Genomic DNA, 16,820 nt, shown 5'->3' with positions numbered 1-16,820 from the left:
CGTCTTGGATGTCATAAAATGTCATTGGTATGGTTTTCATCAGATACTTATTACTATTAGCATTTCTGTTACAAAACACATACATAATGTTAGGGGAAAATGTTGTATTGTTTTTTTAAAGCCTTTGCAGATAGTCACTTTACTATGTAGTCACAACTAAGTGTTCGGACTTCTTTGGAGTCTTGGAGATGTTACCTTTTAATTCTGAAGAATTTGCCAATGTTAATAATAATGATAACATCTTAATTTCCTCTATAACAAGAGCATATTTTTACAGCTGTAAAAATGCAAGCAAATGAAAAGAAATTTCAGGATCAAATTAATAATCTATCAATGAATTTCATAAAAGAGGTATAAGATTGAGTTCTTGTTTGTTCTACTGCATCAATCTAAAGAAACAAAGCCACTGAACATTTTAAAGTAACTGATAATTTATGACCCGTAAATTTTGAAGGCATCAGACTTAACAAATCAGCTGATATGGCAAAACATTTAGAGAAAGGTGATTTGCTTTAAGTATGTTTGGGAGATTAAGATATATGAATTCATAAGTCCGAACGATGACATAAATGAGTTAGGTTTGATGTACCATTTCTGAATTAAATTATTAAAAGTTCTTTGATATGTTTGACAGCATTAAGCGGAAACCTTTGACAGAAAAAAAAACTTGCAAAACTTTGTGCAAAATTTTGTTATATAAAATATGATTGAAAAGAGACGGTGACTTTCATAGAATTTGGAAATGTAATGATAATTTATGGAAAACACTAACCCCCCCCCCCCTCTGTGATTCTTGTGTTTGAGTTTCATAAGATAGTTTCTTAAACACATTTCGGAGAAATTGTATCATTTTAATGTCGTATACATCTTCAAATTGGTTGATTAATTTCATTCTTGTAAATAAAAAAAATCTAATGTCTATACATGATATAAGTAAAGTGGTAGATGTAAAGGTTGCGGTTTTGGGGAATGGATAATTGTATGACTTAGTAACAACTATGAACTGATCAGCTTTTCTCCAAAATAATACACACATCATGTAATAATATTTCTAGGACTGATATTGTGAGCATCAATGGAAATTCACTATTGTTTTTGTCATATTTGATGGACATTCACTATTGTTTTTGTCATATTTTATGTAAACTCACTATTGTCTATATCATATCTTATGTAAATTCACTATTGTCTATGTCTAATTTTATGGAAATTCACTATTGTTTTTGTCATATTTTATGGAAATTCACTATTTTCTATGTCATATTTCATGGAAATTCACTATTGTCTATGTCATATTTTATGGAAATTCACTATTGTCTATGTCATATTTTTATGGAAATTCACTATTGTTTTTGTCATATTTATTTAAATTCACTATGTCTATGTCATATTTTATGGAAATTCACTATTTGTTTTTTGTCATATTTTTATGGAAATTTCACTATTATTTTTGTCATATTTTATGGAAATTTCACTATTGTTTTTTGTTCATTATTTTATGGAAATTCACTATTGTCTATGTCATATTTTATGGAAATTCACTATTGTTTTTGTCATATTTTATGGAAATTCACTATTGTCTATGTCATATTTTAGATTGAGCTGTGATACATATGTAACAATCTTCTTGTCATTGTGAAAATGAACACTTTATTTAAAGATTGTAAGAATAAAATGCACGTTTGTCCTTAATTGTTAATTTTAGATTTACTTTTGCTCAGACATAAAGCTTTTTAAATTTTAAGATATTACCTAAACGGTAATAATGTAATGTCTTTAAATCTATACTTAATATCTCATATTTGAAAGATAAATACAATGTTCAGCATTGAGATGAAGGACAAACAAAGGTCTACAGCTGTTTCACAACTCTCACTACCTCCTGTTGTAAGTATGAAAACTCTATAAACTCTATGTTAGACGAGGGCAATGAAAAAGAAAATACATGTAACTGAAAATTGCAGACCCGGTTAAATTGAGTCTGTTCATTGACAAAAAACGCAACATCTTTTACCATTATTTCGCATACATTATTATTCAGTTATTACGTTTGGATTCAAGTTATATAACCTCTCATGGGATCACATATCAGTTTGCTGAATTACAATTTCTCTCCCTTGTTGGTCTTTTTATCAGTTAATGTTATCATTGATTAAATTGATGGCCACTTTTTTGTCCGTTACAATGGTCATGTGTGGCTAGGTAGAATTTGGACTGCCTTTAGTTAATGTCGTTCTACCTCGGTGATATTAGTTAAATCGCCCTGATTACTGATAGGTTGACTTTAAGTGTTTCGGCATCACAATTGCAGTCGAAGTTTATCCCTGCGTGATCTTAAGAGGCGACTAATGGGTTCAAATGACTAGAGTATTTGCATCTCTTTGCTTCAGCAGATGAGGTGGTTTTAGCCCTTGGTGCTGCTTTAAGTTTGTAACAACCGTAGGTAGACAAAATCATATTTCCTGTTTCGGCCCAAATATGACCTAAATTGTGTTGATGAGCTGAAAAATCAAATAAAACAAACTTTGTTTAATACTATTTTCATTTATCAATGAATCAAACTTTATGTATTAATTTAGATTACCAATGACAAGAAATGGATCAGTCGTCTAAAGAATATAAATGTGAGAAAGGAATGCTCAAGAACAGATACAATCATGTCAGCAATCCTGCATCCTTTTCTTAGCTCTCCAGAACCGAAGGCTCAGGGTGAGCTATTAGTACCAAAGATGGATGCTCCGGCGTCCGTCAGTCCGTCGTCATGCGTCAACAATCGTCTTCTTCGCTGAAACTGCTGGGCAGATTTACTTCAAATTTGGTCTGTAGAATCCTTGTGACAATCACACTGAAATTTGCTCATGCCATTTCAATTGTCTCCTTTTAGGAGTCAACAGAGCTAAAATAGAAAAACCTTTAAACATCTTCTACTATAGCATTGATTGATGGATAATCACCAAACTTTGTCTGTAGCAATCTTAGGTAGTATTTTTTTATCAAGTTTGCTCATATTAATTTGATTGGCCCGTTTTAGGGGTTTCTAGGGCTAAAAATAGAAAAAAAACCTTAAGACATCTTCTTCTACAGCACTAATGGATGAATGATCACCAAACTTTGTCTGCAGCATTCTTGGGTAGTTCTTTTATCAAGTTTGCTCATATTAATTTGATTGGCCCCTTTAAGGGACCGCTAAAGTTAAAAATAGAAATACCTTTAAACGTCTATTTCTACAGAACTTTTTTATGGATGATCACCAAACTTTGTCTGTAGCATTCTTAGGTAGTCTTTTATCAAGTTAGCTCATATTAATTTGATTGGCCCCTTTTAGGAGTCTCTAGAGCTCAAAATAGAAAAACATTTAGACAACTTCTTCTACAGAATTAATAGATGGATGATCACCAAATTTTGCCTGTAGCATTTTTGGATAGTCTTTTATCAGGTTTGCTCATATTATTTTATTATTTGATTGGCCCATTTTAGGGACTGCTAAAGCTAAAAATAGAAATACCTTTAAACATCTGCTTCTACAGAACTTATTGATAATGATCACCAAACTTTGTCTGTAGCATTCTTAGGTAGTCTTTTATCAAGTTTTCTCATATTAATTTGATTGGCCCTTTTAAAGAGCTGCTAAAGCTAAAATGGAAATACATTTAAACATCTCCTTTTACGGAACTAATTGATGGATGATCACCAAACATTGTCTGTAGCATTCTTGGATAGTCTTATATCAAGTTTGCTCATATTAATTTGATTGGCACCTTTTAGGGGCCACTTAAGCTAAATATAGAAAATACCTTTAAACGTCTACTTCTACAGAACTAATTTATAGAATTCTGTAGTATTCTTAGGTAGCTTTTTCAAGTTGCTCATATTAATTTGATTGGCCCCTTTAGGGCCACTAAAGCTAAAAAAGAGAAAAACTTTTAAACATCATTTCCTACTAAAATAATTGATAGATTAGCACCAAATTCTGTTTGTAGCATTCTTAGGTAGTCTTTTATCAAGTTTGATCATATTAATTTGATTAGCCCCTTTTAGGGCAACTAAAGCTAAAAATAGATAAACCTTTGAACATCATCTCCTACTGAAATAATTGATAGATGAGCACCAAATTCCGTTTGTAGTATTCTTAGGTAGTCTTTTATCAAGTTTGCTCATATTAATTTGATTGGCCTCTTTTAGGGCAACTAAAGCTAGAATTAATAAATAATGGGATGGATATCACCAAACTTTTGTCTGTAGAATTCTTACTAATCTTAGGTAGTCTTTTATCAAGTTTGCTCATATTACTAGTAATTTGATCGGACCCGTTTTTAAGCTAAAGCTTAAATTGCCCCAGGTCATGGCATTTCTTCAAATTATTGTTTAAAGATATTCTATGCTCAAATTTAACTAGTTAGAAATTAGAAAATATTGACAATGGATTAATTTCTAACACTGAAAAAGCAGTTGTTTCCTGGTGAGCGACTCAGGGCCTTCATGACCCTCTTGTTTTTACTTTTGTCAGCTGAATTATGTTGTTTATTACAAGTTTATTCTAAAAAGTCTATTTTCATAATTTTACAAAAAGTACCCATGACAGTCAACACTACTTCACAATAATGTTTTCATATAACAAGAAATGCGATACAGTTTCTTATATATGTTTCCTTAATGCTGGCGATAACAATCCTAGAACTTGTTATAAATTGCCTTAAATGGTACAAAAAAACTAGCTGAACAAACATGAACTGTCATTTATATCAAACTTGTAGACTATTAAGAACTATTATAATCTTAATTACCCAAACCGTATTTAAGACAATTTTTTGTAAATTTTTTTGTAAACCTTCCCCCGTACGTACCAACTGATTAAATCTCTCCAATGCCTGAAATATGACATGTCATAAAAGATGATCAATTCATCAAGATCGGCAAGTTTCTCAGCAATAAACAGTTCTACATAAAAGATTTTCCAGAGATCTTTAAAGGACTTAATCATAAAACATATAATATTGAACGTAGACTTGATATGTAAGGGTAAAACCGGTGATAGAGGGTAGGGTGGTTACATCGTTTTACCAGTGAAACTAATGTATAGACCCGATTAGTCTGAGCCTGCAATTGTCTTTTTTAGAACATATTACTTAATGACTTGTATTGAACATATTTACAAAACAAAAACCAGTCGATAACGAATAAAATTCTCTTCATAGATATTCATATTAGCAATATAAAAAAGTAAGATGAATAGAAAATAAGTTTATTTTTCGAATTTTGTAGTGTTTATAACGCTATATTTTAATGTAAAACGAAATAATAAAAATAGGAGTCCCGCGAACCGGATTCGAACCAGTGACCTAAGGATGACAGAATTACCACTACAGTCCTCCGCTCTACCAACTCAGCTATCACGGGGGCACACAAAGTATACTAATGTTCTTTCTACTTTATTTGTATCAGAAGAAAATGTATCATTAACCAATCCATCAAACTGTCATTAACATACTCGTTATGAATAAATTAATTACCAGTTATACTACAAATGATGTTATATGTATAATAAATGCTAATATAATTAATAAATTTGATCCTATTAAGTTTATTCCTTTATACATTTATTTTGTTAGTATTTGATAATAACAAGTTAGTTTTGAACGTTTGATTTTTGTTTTTTATCTTTTTATTTTTTTCCTTATAGTTTTCATGTTTTATCAAATATACACCAGACAATTTTTTGAGAAAATGAGCTACTTTACGGTCAATGAACAAACTCAGTCAAAAAGGAATAAAATAGAGAAAAACAGTATCCCTAAAGAAACCCCAAACAGCAAATTTCATAAAGTTGCAGGCTCAATTTGATTTAGACTGTTCATGAACGGTAGTGATAAATGCAAGGTACCGTCTACAATCTATAATTTTGGCGTTTAGATTTTAAGGCTTTCTTAAAATTTGGAAATATCCACAGATGTGTTGATGAAACCTTCACTGTGACATTTAAAGTAAAATTATGTTTGCGTTTGTGCCCAAAGGAGAAAACAATTAAAATTAAAGAAATGGAATTGGAAAGGGCAACCTGCTTATCACAGACAGTATAATAGATAAAAGACAAATTTAAAGGCAAGCAAAACAACATAACAACCTACCCAACAAAGAAGTGAAAATATATTTGATTGAAATAAAAATGTCATAACACAACAAAAGTGCCGTGCTGAAATACTCCCTATCTCTGAAGAATCGGACAAATAATATCTCTGATCGTGTGAGCTGGAACATAGAGAAAACTGGAATTCCTCCTAAAGAACGCCCAAAACGACAAAATTGAAGATTTAACGCTATTGTAATAAAAGAAGATAAACTGGCAACCTAAAGGTAGCTTAACACATTTAATATGACAATGCTGCAGGTTTAATTTGATTAAGTCTGCTAATGGATGGCAGTGATAAATACAATCTAACGTCTACGCTCCATAGCACCGGCTTACGCAGAATGAAATATCTTTGGCAGTCTTGGTCTTGCTAGGCTCCTTGCCGGTGGTCCTATGTTGCTGGGTCGTGTGCGGTTGCGTTCATTGAACGCCGCCCTTCCTTGTTGGTCGTGTTGTGTTTTTTATATAATTTTTAGCAATGAATTTTTCAATTCTGAATAATTTGTCGATGATGAAGAATATATTATTCTTCCATTGTGAAGATATTACAGATATCTTATCAGCTGATATTGTGATTAATTTACAGAGAAACGATCTGTCTTAAGTATGTTTGGGTGATTAAGATATATGAACTCGTAAGTCCGAACGATGACATAAATGACAGTTATGATTTGTTCAGCTAGGTTTGATGTACCATTTGGAATGGATTTATTACCAGTTCTGTGATATGATCGACAACATTAAGCGAAAACTTCTGACAGAAAAAGTCTTGCAAAATTTGTGTTATACATAAATTGATTGCAAAGAGATGATAACTGTCACGATATAAGGAACCAATGACGTTATTTTTTCTGGCGTATTTATACTGCTCGTGTTTGAACTTTTTACAGGAAACGTACTCAAATTCAAATCGAACTGAAAGCAACAAATGTACTTTAAATCTTAATAATACATTTTTTTTTGGTGTTTTTAAAAGAAAAAAATATATTTTATGTATCTATAAATGGCCATTTATATAGGCCCATATAACCTGTCAAAAAATCTTTATAAATATTGATATATCTTAAAAACTAACATAATTTTCTATCCATTGTTATGTCGTATGAATTTATCAAGTATCGCTTGTGTTTAATATATGATTTGGTAAAAAATGTGATAAATTCATTCATGTCGAAAAGGTTCTATGAATTAATAAGTTCTACAAAAAAGATCTTCCAGAGATTGTTGTAAAATGGAACCAGAAACACAAAACACTATTGTACATAGATTTTATATCTAATTAATTTGTCTCTTCTTAAAAGGGAATAGAATAAAGGTGTTAAAGAGTTAGTAAAGCTCATGCATATACTCAATTAATTTAAGTCTGAAAGAAATTGTTGTTTTAAGGGCCATTATGCCTCAGAAATGCAATCATTTTTGGTTTCTTGTTGCAGTTTCTAAAGAATACTTATTTTCCGTCAAGATGAACTGTTTTTGCTTCTTTTTCTTTGTTGGCAATAAGTATATTTATAGTGAATCATTATTTTGTATGGAAGTAAAAATACTACTTAGTTTACATTTTATTACCTCAACGACACATTACCAACAATCAGCGCTACTTTCTTAAGCTGTAAAACATCTAGCATGCTCTAAATCCATTAAACGGCAAAGAAGACAATGTTGCAGGCTCGATTTGATATAGCTTGTTCATAGATGGTGCTTGTTCATAGATGGTACAAAAATGCAAGAAGCCATCGACACCGCTAACACCAGCTTAAGCATCATTCAACATTTAAACATGGTAATGATAAAATTTTAAATTTGGAAACATCCACCGGTTTTTTTACGCCGGTTATCATGGAACACGTTAGTGCCATTCGTCAAAGTATGGTAAGGTTCTCAAGTAAAATAATTTGTATGCCAGCTCAAGCATATGCAATCCATGGTTTCTTATAATGTAAAATGAAAATAGTATGGAATACCGACGTACGTATGACGTCTTACATCATCTCTAAAGTTTTCTGATAATAATGTCTCATTTTTAAATACACTGTACTTTTAAGGGAGTCTTTTTTTAGCATTCGTATTTATAGGCAATATTTTATGTTATTACACTAATTTATCAGTCATACTTGGTTGTTCCTGTTGTTATGTCTATTGTGTCATCCATTGATTGGTTCTAGTGTTATTTTTGATGTATCATTTTGCATTGGTTAGTCATGTTGTTATTTCTAATGTATGATTGTTCCCGTTATTATTTCCGGTGTAATATTGTACATTGGTTTGTCATGTTATCATGTATAAAAATATCATTGACCTTTGGTTGTTAATGCTATTAATATATGATGTTATTATGTTTGAAGATGACTGAACTATGTTTGCTCATGTTATTATGTTTAATATATGACTGACTTTTGGATGCTCATGTCATTATGTTCAATACTAAAGTCAGTTTGTTGAATTACAAATGTTTCTCTCCCTATATATAGATCTATACTATGTATAATGAATGCTCATATTTTTGTACCATTTTACAAATAAGTTTGATCCTATTAAGCTGTGTTTTTTTATGTACGGGCGGAATTCCTGAAGGACGCACAAAAAGACATAATAGAAGAATTAACGCTATTGTAACAAAAATTACATAAAATCGAAACCTGAAGTAAGACTAACACGCCAAATTTGATAATGCTGCAGACTTAAGTGGACTTGACATTACAATAAGATTTCATATAACAAAAGAAGAGAGACTTTTTTCTGTTATATGTTTTCGCTTAATGCTCGCGATACTATCATAGAACTGGTAATAAATCGCCTTAAACTGTACAACAAAACTAGCTAAACAAATCAAACTTGCAGACTTATTAAGAATTCATATACAATGTATCTTAATTACCCAAACCATATTTAAGACAAATTTCTGTAAATGTTTCCTCGTATCAACTGATTAACTTTAATGCCTAAATTAATGTCATAAGATATGATAAATTCATAAAGATCGAGAAGTTTTTCAGCATTAATAAGTTCTACATAAAAGATTTTCCAGAGATCTTTAAAGAACTTAATCAGAAAACATATAATATTGAACATAGACTTGACATGTAACGGTAAAAACCGTTGCTAGAGTGCAGGGTGGTTACATCGTTTATAACCAGTGAAACACTAATTTATAGACTCGATTAGTCTGAGCCTGCAATTGTCTTTTTTAGAACATATTACTTAATGACTTGTATTGAACATATTTACTAAATAAACGAGTCGATAACGTATAAAAATCAAAGCACAGAAGGCGCTGAATTTGTATAGGTGTCAGAATGTCAGAAAGGTGAATGTTGTGAGATTATAAACCAATTTGTTTTTGTAAAGTGCCACCAATGCTAAACTGTAGTAAAGACCTATTGCAACACTGTTATTCAATTCAATGTTTATTTGACAATTAAACAAAAAAGTTGCCTTAACTGGGATTTGAACTCCAGACCTCTCGCTTCCTAAGCGAGCGTGTAAACTCTCGATCACGGTGAAGTTATATGTTAATGGCCTGAAGAAAACCACACTATTCTAAATTAGGGTTTGTAACCCTTATTAATTTCGCGATATTTTGTTCACGGTAAAACTGTTGTTTAACACTGATGTAAATAATCATGGAGCTTAATATAAGCATGTACGTGTATATCTATAAAGAATAACACAAAATTAGAAATCTTCGACCATTTGGGAACTATCCCCCCCCCCCGAGAAAGCTGGAAATTAATGCGCCTGTCATTTGGCAATCTTTACGCAGTGAACTCCCCTTAATTTTTCGGCTTTAGTTTACATATTAAGGGAAGTAACCGCTTTGAGGAGTTTGCACTACTTTCGGTATTTGCAAATAAGCACATCGGGGTCTGAAATTTCGCTACCATTATTTGTTTGGTCTGACGACCCAAACAAAGAAAGATTTTCATATTAGAAATATAAAAAAGTTAGATGAATAGAAAATAAGTATATTTTTTTCGATTTTTGTAGTGTTTAAAGTGCTATATTTTAATGTTAAACGAAATAATAAAAATAAGAGTCCCGCGAACCGGATTCGAACCAGTGACCTAAGGATGACAGAATTACCACTACAGTCCTCCGCTCTACCAACTGAGCTATCACGGGGCAGACATAGGTTTACTTTATTTGTATCAGAAGAAAATGTATTGTTAACCAATTCATCAAAGTGTCATTAACATATTCGTTATGAATAAATTAATTATTTTCACTCTTATTACTATTATAAGATTACCAGTAATAATACAAATGATGTTATATGTATATAATATGCTTATATTTATAAATTTGATCCTATTAAGTTGATTCCTTATACATTTATTGTGTTAGTAATTGATGATAACAACAAGTTAGTTTGTTACGTTTGTTTTGTTTTTGTTTTTTTAAGTATCCCTAAAAAACCAAACACAGAAAATTTCATAAAGTTGCAGGCTCAATTTGATTTAGCCTGTTCATGAACGTTAGTGATACCGGTATTGCAAGCTACCGTCGATGCCCTGCCTGCGACAATTTATAATTTTGGCGTTCAGATTTTCCGGCATTCTTAAAATTTGGAAACATCCATAGATGTGTTGATGAACCCTTCACTGTGACATTTTAAGTGAAATAATGTTTGTGTTTGTGTCCAAAGGAGATAACAATTAAAATTAAAGAAAATGGCATTTGGAAAAGACAACCTGCTTATCACAGACAGATGATAAAAGGCAAATTTAAAGGCAAGCAAAACAACCTAACAACTTACCCAACAAAGTAAAAATATATTTGATTGAAATAAAAATATCATAACACAACAAGAGTGCCGTGCTGAAATACTCCCTATCTCTGAATAATCGGACACATAATATCTCTGATCGTGTGAACTGGAACATAGAGAAAACCGGAATCCATAACGAACGCCCAAAAAGACAAAATTGAAGATTTAACGCTATTGTAATAATAAAAAAAAGATAAAATGGAAACCTAAAGGTAGCTTAATACATTAAATATGACAATGCTGCAGGTTTAATTTGATTGAGTCTGCTGATTGATGGCAGTGATAAATACAAGCTAACGTCTACTCTCCCTAGCACCGGCTTACGCAGAACGAAATATATTTGGCAGTCTAAGTCCTGCTGGTCTCCTTGCCGGTGATCCTATGTTGCTGGGTCGTGTGGGGTTGCGTTCATTTGACGCCGCCCTTCCTTGTTAATCTTGTTGTTTTTGTTCTTTTTTTTAATAATATTTAGCAATGAATTTTTTAAATTCTGAATAATTTGTCAATGATGAAGAATTTTTTATTCTTCCTTTGTGAAGATATTACAGATATCGTATTAGTTGATATTGAGATACATAAACAGGGAAACGATCTATCTTAAGTATATTTTGGTGATTAAGATATATTAACTCGAAGTCCGAACGATGACATAAATGACAGTTATGGTTTGTTCAGCTAGGTTTGATGTACCATTTGGAATGGATTTATTACCAGTTCTGTGATATGATCGACAACATTAAGCGAAATCTTCTGACAGAAAAAGTCTTGCAAAATCTTGTTATACATAAATTGATTGCAAAGAGATGATGACTGTCACGTTATTGGAAAGAACCACGAGGAACCAAGGACGTTATTTTTTCTATTTTGCGTATTTCTACTGCTCATGTTTTAACTTTCGACAGGAAACATATTAAAATTAACAAACAGAACTGAAAGCAATAAATATACTTTAAATCTTAATAATAAGGTGTAATATTTTTGTCTTTTTTAAAAGGAAAATATTTTTTAAATGAAATCATGATTTCGTCTCGTGTCAGATTCAGTAGTTGCCGTCTTGAACGTCATGCAATCATGAAATGTCATTCAGATATTTATTACAGTTAGCATTTCTGTTACAAAAACCCATACATGATGTTACTGTATAATTTTAAAGAAAAAATAATGTTGTAATGCTTTTAAAGCCTTTGCAGAACTTTAATCAATCTTTGTGTGTAAGATGAAATTTTATTTCATCGAGTGAGCTTTAATAACAGTATTCTCACGATTGGCGTAGCCTAGATTGAGAATACTGTTTTTAAAGTTCACGAGATAAAATAAAATTGCATCTTACACAACAAACAAACAAATTTTCTTTTTATTTTATGCTTAAAAACAAATTAAAACGAAATTACTTTGATATTAACTTTAATATTAAAATCTGTTTTCCCCATTGGTAGCCTCTCTATAAGTCGAATTTCTCATAAAATACAAGAAGTCTTGGGCTGAAAAATAAGTTCGACAATCAACGTTAAATTGTGATGATATTATTTATTTTATTCAAATAATATGAGAGATCGCTTATTTTAATAATAAAAACAAACAATTCTATTTGGAAAAAAACGTCAAACCATCCATCCATATTTCTGTTATTTACGGCGAATTTATATTAGACTTGACTCTTTTTTAAAAGTTGTGTATTCTATGGGACGAAAATAATTGTGTTTGATTCAGGGGATATCATTTGGATTTGTTAGTCTTACACCTTTTAAGAAGAAAGAAAACTTTTTTGAGGATTATTGCAGACAATTAATAAGTGTTAACAGATTGTAAACATTCAAAAAGCGGCTATGAACTTGGAAAGCATGGAATTTTTGAAAGGCTTCCTTACGAACTTACGAACGCTGGGTTATTTACTTATTCTTCGGGCTGATGTCTGTCATTGCTTTTCAAGTAATTAGGCAGTAATTGCTCGTAGGATACTTCAATATGCCAAAATGCCATCAAGAGCAGTTTTGCATGATGTAGGAATTGTATTTTTCAGCCTGTAAAAACAAAATTTAGAGATGATATTTGGTGATTGGCAATTTGAATGAATTGAAGTAAGTTTTCTTCTTTTTATTACTTTTGAAATTTCTGTTATATATCAAACTCAGCTTTGCTTTTCTCTAAACAGCCCTGACAATGTCAGAATTCTATTTGGAAAAAACGTGATTGGTAATTTGAATGAATTGAAGTAAGTTTTCTTCTTTTTATTACTTTTGAAATTTCAGTTATATATCAAATTCAGCTTTGTTTTTCTCTAAACAGCCCTGACAATGTCAGAACTCTATTCGGAAAAAACGTCAAACCATCCATCCATATTTCTGTTATTTACGGCGAATTTATATTAGACTTGACTCTAGACTTAAAATGTAAACGGCCGCCATTTTTAAAAGTTGTGTATTCTATGGGACGAAAATAATTGTGTTTGATTCAGGGGATATCATTTGGATTTGTTAGTCATACACCTTTTAAGAAGAAAGAAAACTTTTTTGAGGATTATTGCAGACAATTAATAAGTGTTGACAGATGTGTAAACATTCAAAAAGCGGCTATGAAATTGGAACACATGGACTTAGGTAGTAATTAGGCAGTTATTGCTCGTAGGATACTTAAATATGCCCAAATGTTATCGAGCAGTTTTGCATGTCGAAGGAATTGTTTTTTTCAGACTGTAAACATGAAACAAAAATTTAGAGATGATATTTGGTGATTGGTAATTTGAATGAATTGAAGTAAGTTTTCTTCTTTTTATTACTTTTGAAATTTAAGTTATATATCAAATTCAGCTTTGCTTTTCTCTAAACAGCCCTGACAATGTCAGAATTGTCAACAATAATAAAACTGAGGTACTGCATGGGGAAAATCTTAAAAAAGTAGTCTCATCTTTGAAAAGTGTGAAATTATATTTTGATAATTTTCACCTTGAAATAATCAAATATAATTTTCACGGATAAATCAAGAATCCACTGAAAAGCAAGTAATTAAGTATTTTGCATGAAAGTCAAAATACTATTTCGTTTAAATTGTCCTACCTTAACGACACATTACAGCACATTCAGCGCTACTTTCTTCAGCTGTGAAACATGCTCTATTTCTGTTTTTCTCTATTCCATTAGTAAAATATTATAAAACGGCAAAATTAAAAATGCTGCAGACTCTATTTCATTTAGCTTGTTCATAGATTATGCTTGTTCATAGATGGTACAAAAAATGCAAGCAGTCGTCGTCCAAATCCCTAACACTGGCTTAAGCAGCTATCAACATTGAAACATGGCTTGGTTATGGTAAAATTTTAAAATATGGAAACATGCACAGTTTTTTTTACGGTTGTTATTATAGAACACGTTAGTGCCATTCCTTCAAGCAGGGTATGGTCCCCAAGTAAAAGAATGAGTGTGCCAGCTCACCTGCGTTAGAGATTCCCAAAATGAAAGTCCCGCGAACCGGATTCGAACCAGTGACCTAAGGATGACAGAATTACCACTACAGTCCTCCGCTCTACCAACTGAGCTATCACGGGGCAGACAAAGTATTATATTTTTATTTTTGATATAAATATAAATGGAAAGTTTATCGTTAACTAATTGATCAAACTGTCAGTTGCATAAATTAATCATTTTCACTCTTGTTACTATTATTAGATTACAATTATCGTAATGTTCGTCAAGCAATTAGAAAAAATAATACAAGTTATGTTATATGTGTAATAAATGCTCATGTTTTTACCAATTAACAAATAAGTTTGATCCTATTAAGCTGTATCTTATTTGTACCGACAAGGAGACCAGCAGGACACCAAACAAAATTAGGACAGGGCACAAGGCAAACCACACACGGGCTGACTAAAGAAGGTCCAAAATTGAAAGAATGTTGTTGTGACAAAAATAGATAAAATGGAAACCTAAAGGTAGTCTAACACACCAAATTTGACAATGATGTAGGCTTAATTTGACTGAGATTGCTGATGAATAGCAGTGATAAATACGAGTTATGGACTACGCTCCGTAGCACCGACTTAAGCAGAATTAAACACCTTTGCCAGTCCTAGCAATGAAATTTTTCAATTCTGAATAATTTGTCGGAGATAAAAAAAACAACTTATAATCATTATTATTCATTTGTGAATACATTACTTATTATCTTATCAGCTAATATGGGGATACATTTACAGAGAAACGATCTGTCTGAAATATGTTTTGGCGATTAAGATATATGAACTCGTAATAAGTCCGAACGATGACATAAATGACAGTTATGATTTGTTCAGCTAGGTTTGATGTACCATTTGGAATGAATTTATTACCAGTTCTGTGATATGATCGACAGCATTAAGCAAAAACATCTGACAGAAAAAAAAATCTTGCATTACATTACTGTCACGGTATAAGGAACCAATAACGTTTTTATTTTTTCTGGCGTATTTCTACTGCTCGTGTTTAAACTTTTACAGGATAAATATTCAAACTGAACTGAAAGCAATAAAATTTACTACAAATCTTAATAATCTGATGCGTTTATTCCCCCGTCTTTTTAAAAGGAAAATATTTTCCAGGTGTAATCATAATTGTGACACGTGGTAGATATAGTAGTTGCCATTTTGGTTTTCGTCAGAAAGTTATTACTATAAGCATTTATGTTACAATACACACACATACTAGTACAGTATAAAAAGGTTGTAATGTTTTTAAGCCTTTCAGAACTTTAATTAATCTTTGATAATTAATATTTGGTATTCTAAAGATTCGGTTGTGATGCTAATGTTTTACTGCATGCGACCGTTGTGAAGTTGTATTTTTTTCAAGAACAAGAACAACAACAATAACAGCACCATTTATTTAGCAAGTAAGCATTACAATGCTTTTAGCCATAATATACAATTGACATAAAGTGGAATTTTTTCATAAACATTGATTGCTATCTTCATAGTCATTCGTTTATAAACATTAATGGCAAAGATTGTTCATAGATGGTAGAGAAAAATGCAAGCTGTCGTCCACATCACTAACACCAGCTTAAACAGTATTCAACATGATATAATTTTGAATTGGAAGCATGTGCAGATGATTGTGTTTTACGACTGACATTAAGCCTATAATGTAACACATAAGTGCAGTTCCTTAAAAAGCTGGATATGGTTCCCATTTGCCAGCTCACACGAATTATAGACAATTACAAAAAGAAAGTCCCGCGAACCGGATTCGAACCAGTGACCTAAGGATGACGGTATAACCACTACAGTCCTCCGCTCTACCAACTGAGCTATCACGGGATTGTTAGTTACACGAAATTACTAAACGAAATTACTATTTGCAGTATATATAATGAAATTATATCGGTGGTAAATATCAGGTTTACTAATCATCAAATTGACATTTACGGTACAATTACATTATAACATTTATCGTTTTTCTATTTGTTAGTATTATAAGTAAGCATATTTTATATAAACATTTAAAGAATCAAATACGTATGATAATTCTTTTCAATGCGCATATCATTTAACTTGTGTTATATAGAAACAGAGTAATTAAGATATACGGGATTAACATTCTGTCAGGTAGCTATATCAAGCTATATATACGCTTTTATCAAGTTTGAATTCTTTGGTCTACAATTCGTGTAATTTAGGATTAAAAGTTAACATGAAGTACGTCAGCTCTCATTCAAGGAAAGTTGCTAATTAAAATTTTAATACATATACCAATGTGATTTAGGAGTCTTTCCTAAATAGAAACTTACTAAAATTCAGTTTTGATGCTTTATGCTCAATTTTAAATTATCGCGCCTTAGCAACTTTAGTGGGCGTTGTATTTAGTTGTTACAAATAAAGGACTATTGCTCTATTTATAACTTTTGAGCCGTTTAGGAATTTAGGATAGGATTCCCGACCAATCAGATTGCACTTTT

General features: G+C 31.4%; 4 non-coding genes across 4 annotated transcripts; all 4 read right to left on the bottom strand.

Moving 5' to 3' along the window:
- Positions 1-5,311: 5,311 nt before the first annotated feature.
- Positions 5,312-5,397, bottom strand: Trnay-gua (transfer RNA tyrosine (anticodon GUA)). The gene is given in 2 exon segments: positions 5,312-5,347; positions 5,361-5,397. It is a non-coding gene; the product is annotated as a tRNA-Tyr (tRNA).
- Positions 5,398-10,160: 4,763 nt separating this feature from the next.
- Trnay-gua (transfer RNA tyrosine (anticodon GUA)) lies at positions 10,161-10,246 on the bottom strand. The gene is given in 2 exon segments: positions 10,161-10,196; positions 10,210-10,246. It is a non-coding gene; the product is annotated as a tRNA-Tyr (tRNA).
- Positions 10,247-14,347: 4,101 nt separating this feature from the next.
- Positions 14,348-14,433, bottom strand: Trnay-gua (transfer RNA tyrosine (anticodon GUA)). The gene is given in 2 exon segments: positions 14,348-14,383; positions 14,397-14,433. It is a non-coding gene; the product is annotated as a tRNA-Tyr (tRNA).
- Positions 14,434-16,096: 1,663 nt separating this feature from the next.
- Trnay-gua (transfer RNA tyrosine (anticodon GUA)) lies at positions 16,097-16,182 on the bottom strand. Its single transcript is given in 2 exon segments — positions 16,097-16,132; positions 16,146-16,182. It is a non-coding gene; the product is annotated as a tRNA-Tyr (tRNA).
- Positions 16,183-16,820: the final 638 nt, after the last annotated feature.

The sequence above is a fragment of the Ruditapes philippinarum genome, unplaced genomic scaffold (genome assembly GCF_026571515.1).
Source record: "Ruditapes philippinarum isolate M1 unplaced genomic scaffold, ASM2657151v2 ctg8073_1_1_1_1, whole genome shotgun sequence".
Lineage (NCBI taxonomy): Eukaryota > Metazoa > Mollusca > Bivalvia > Venerida > Veneridae > Ruditapes > Ruditapes philippinarum.
This window is presented reverse-complemented; position numbering and strand designations above follow the sequence as displayed.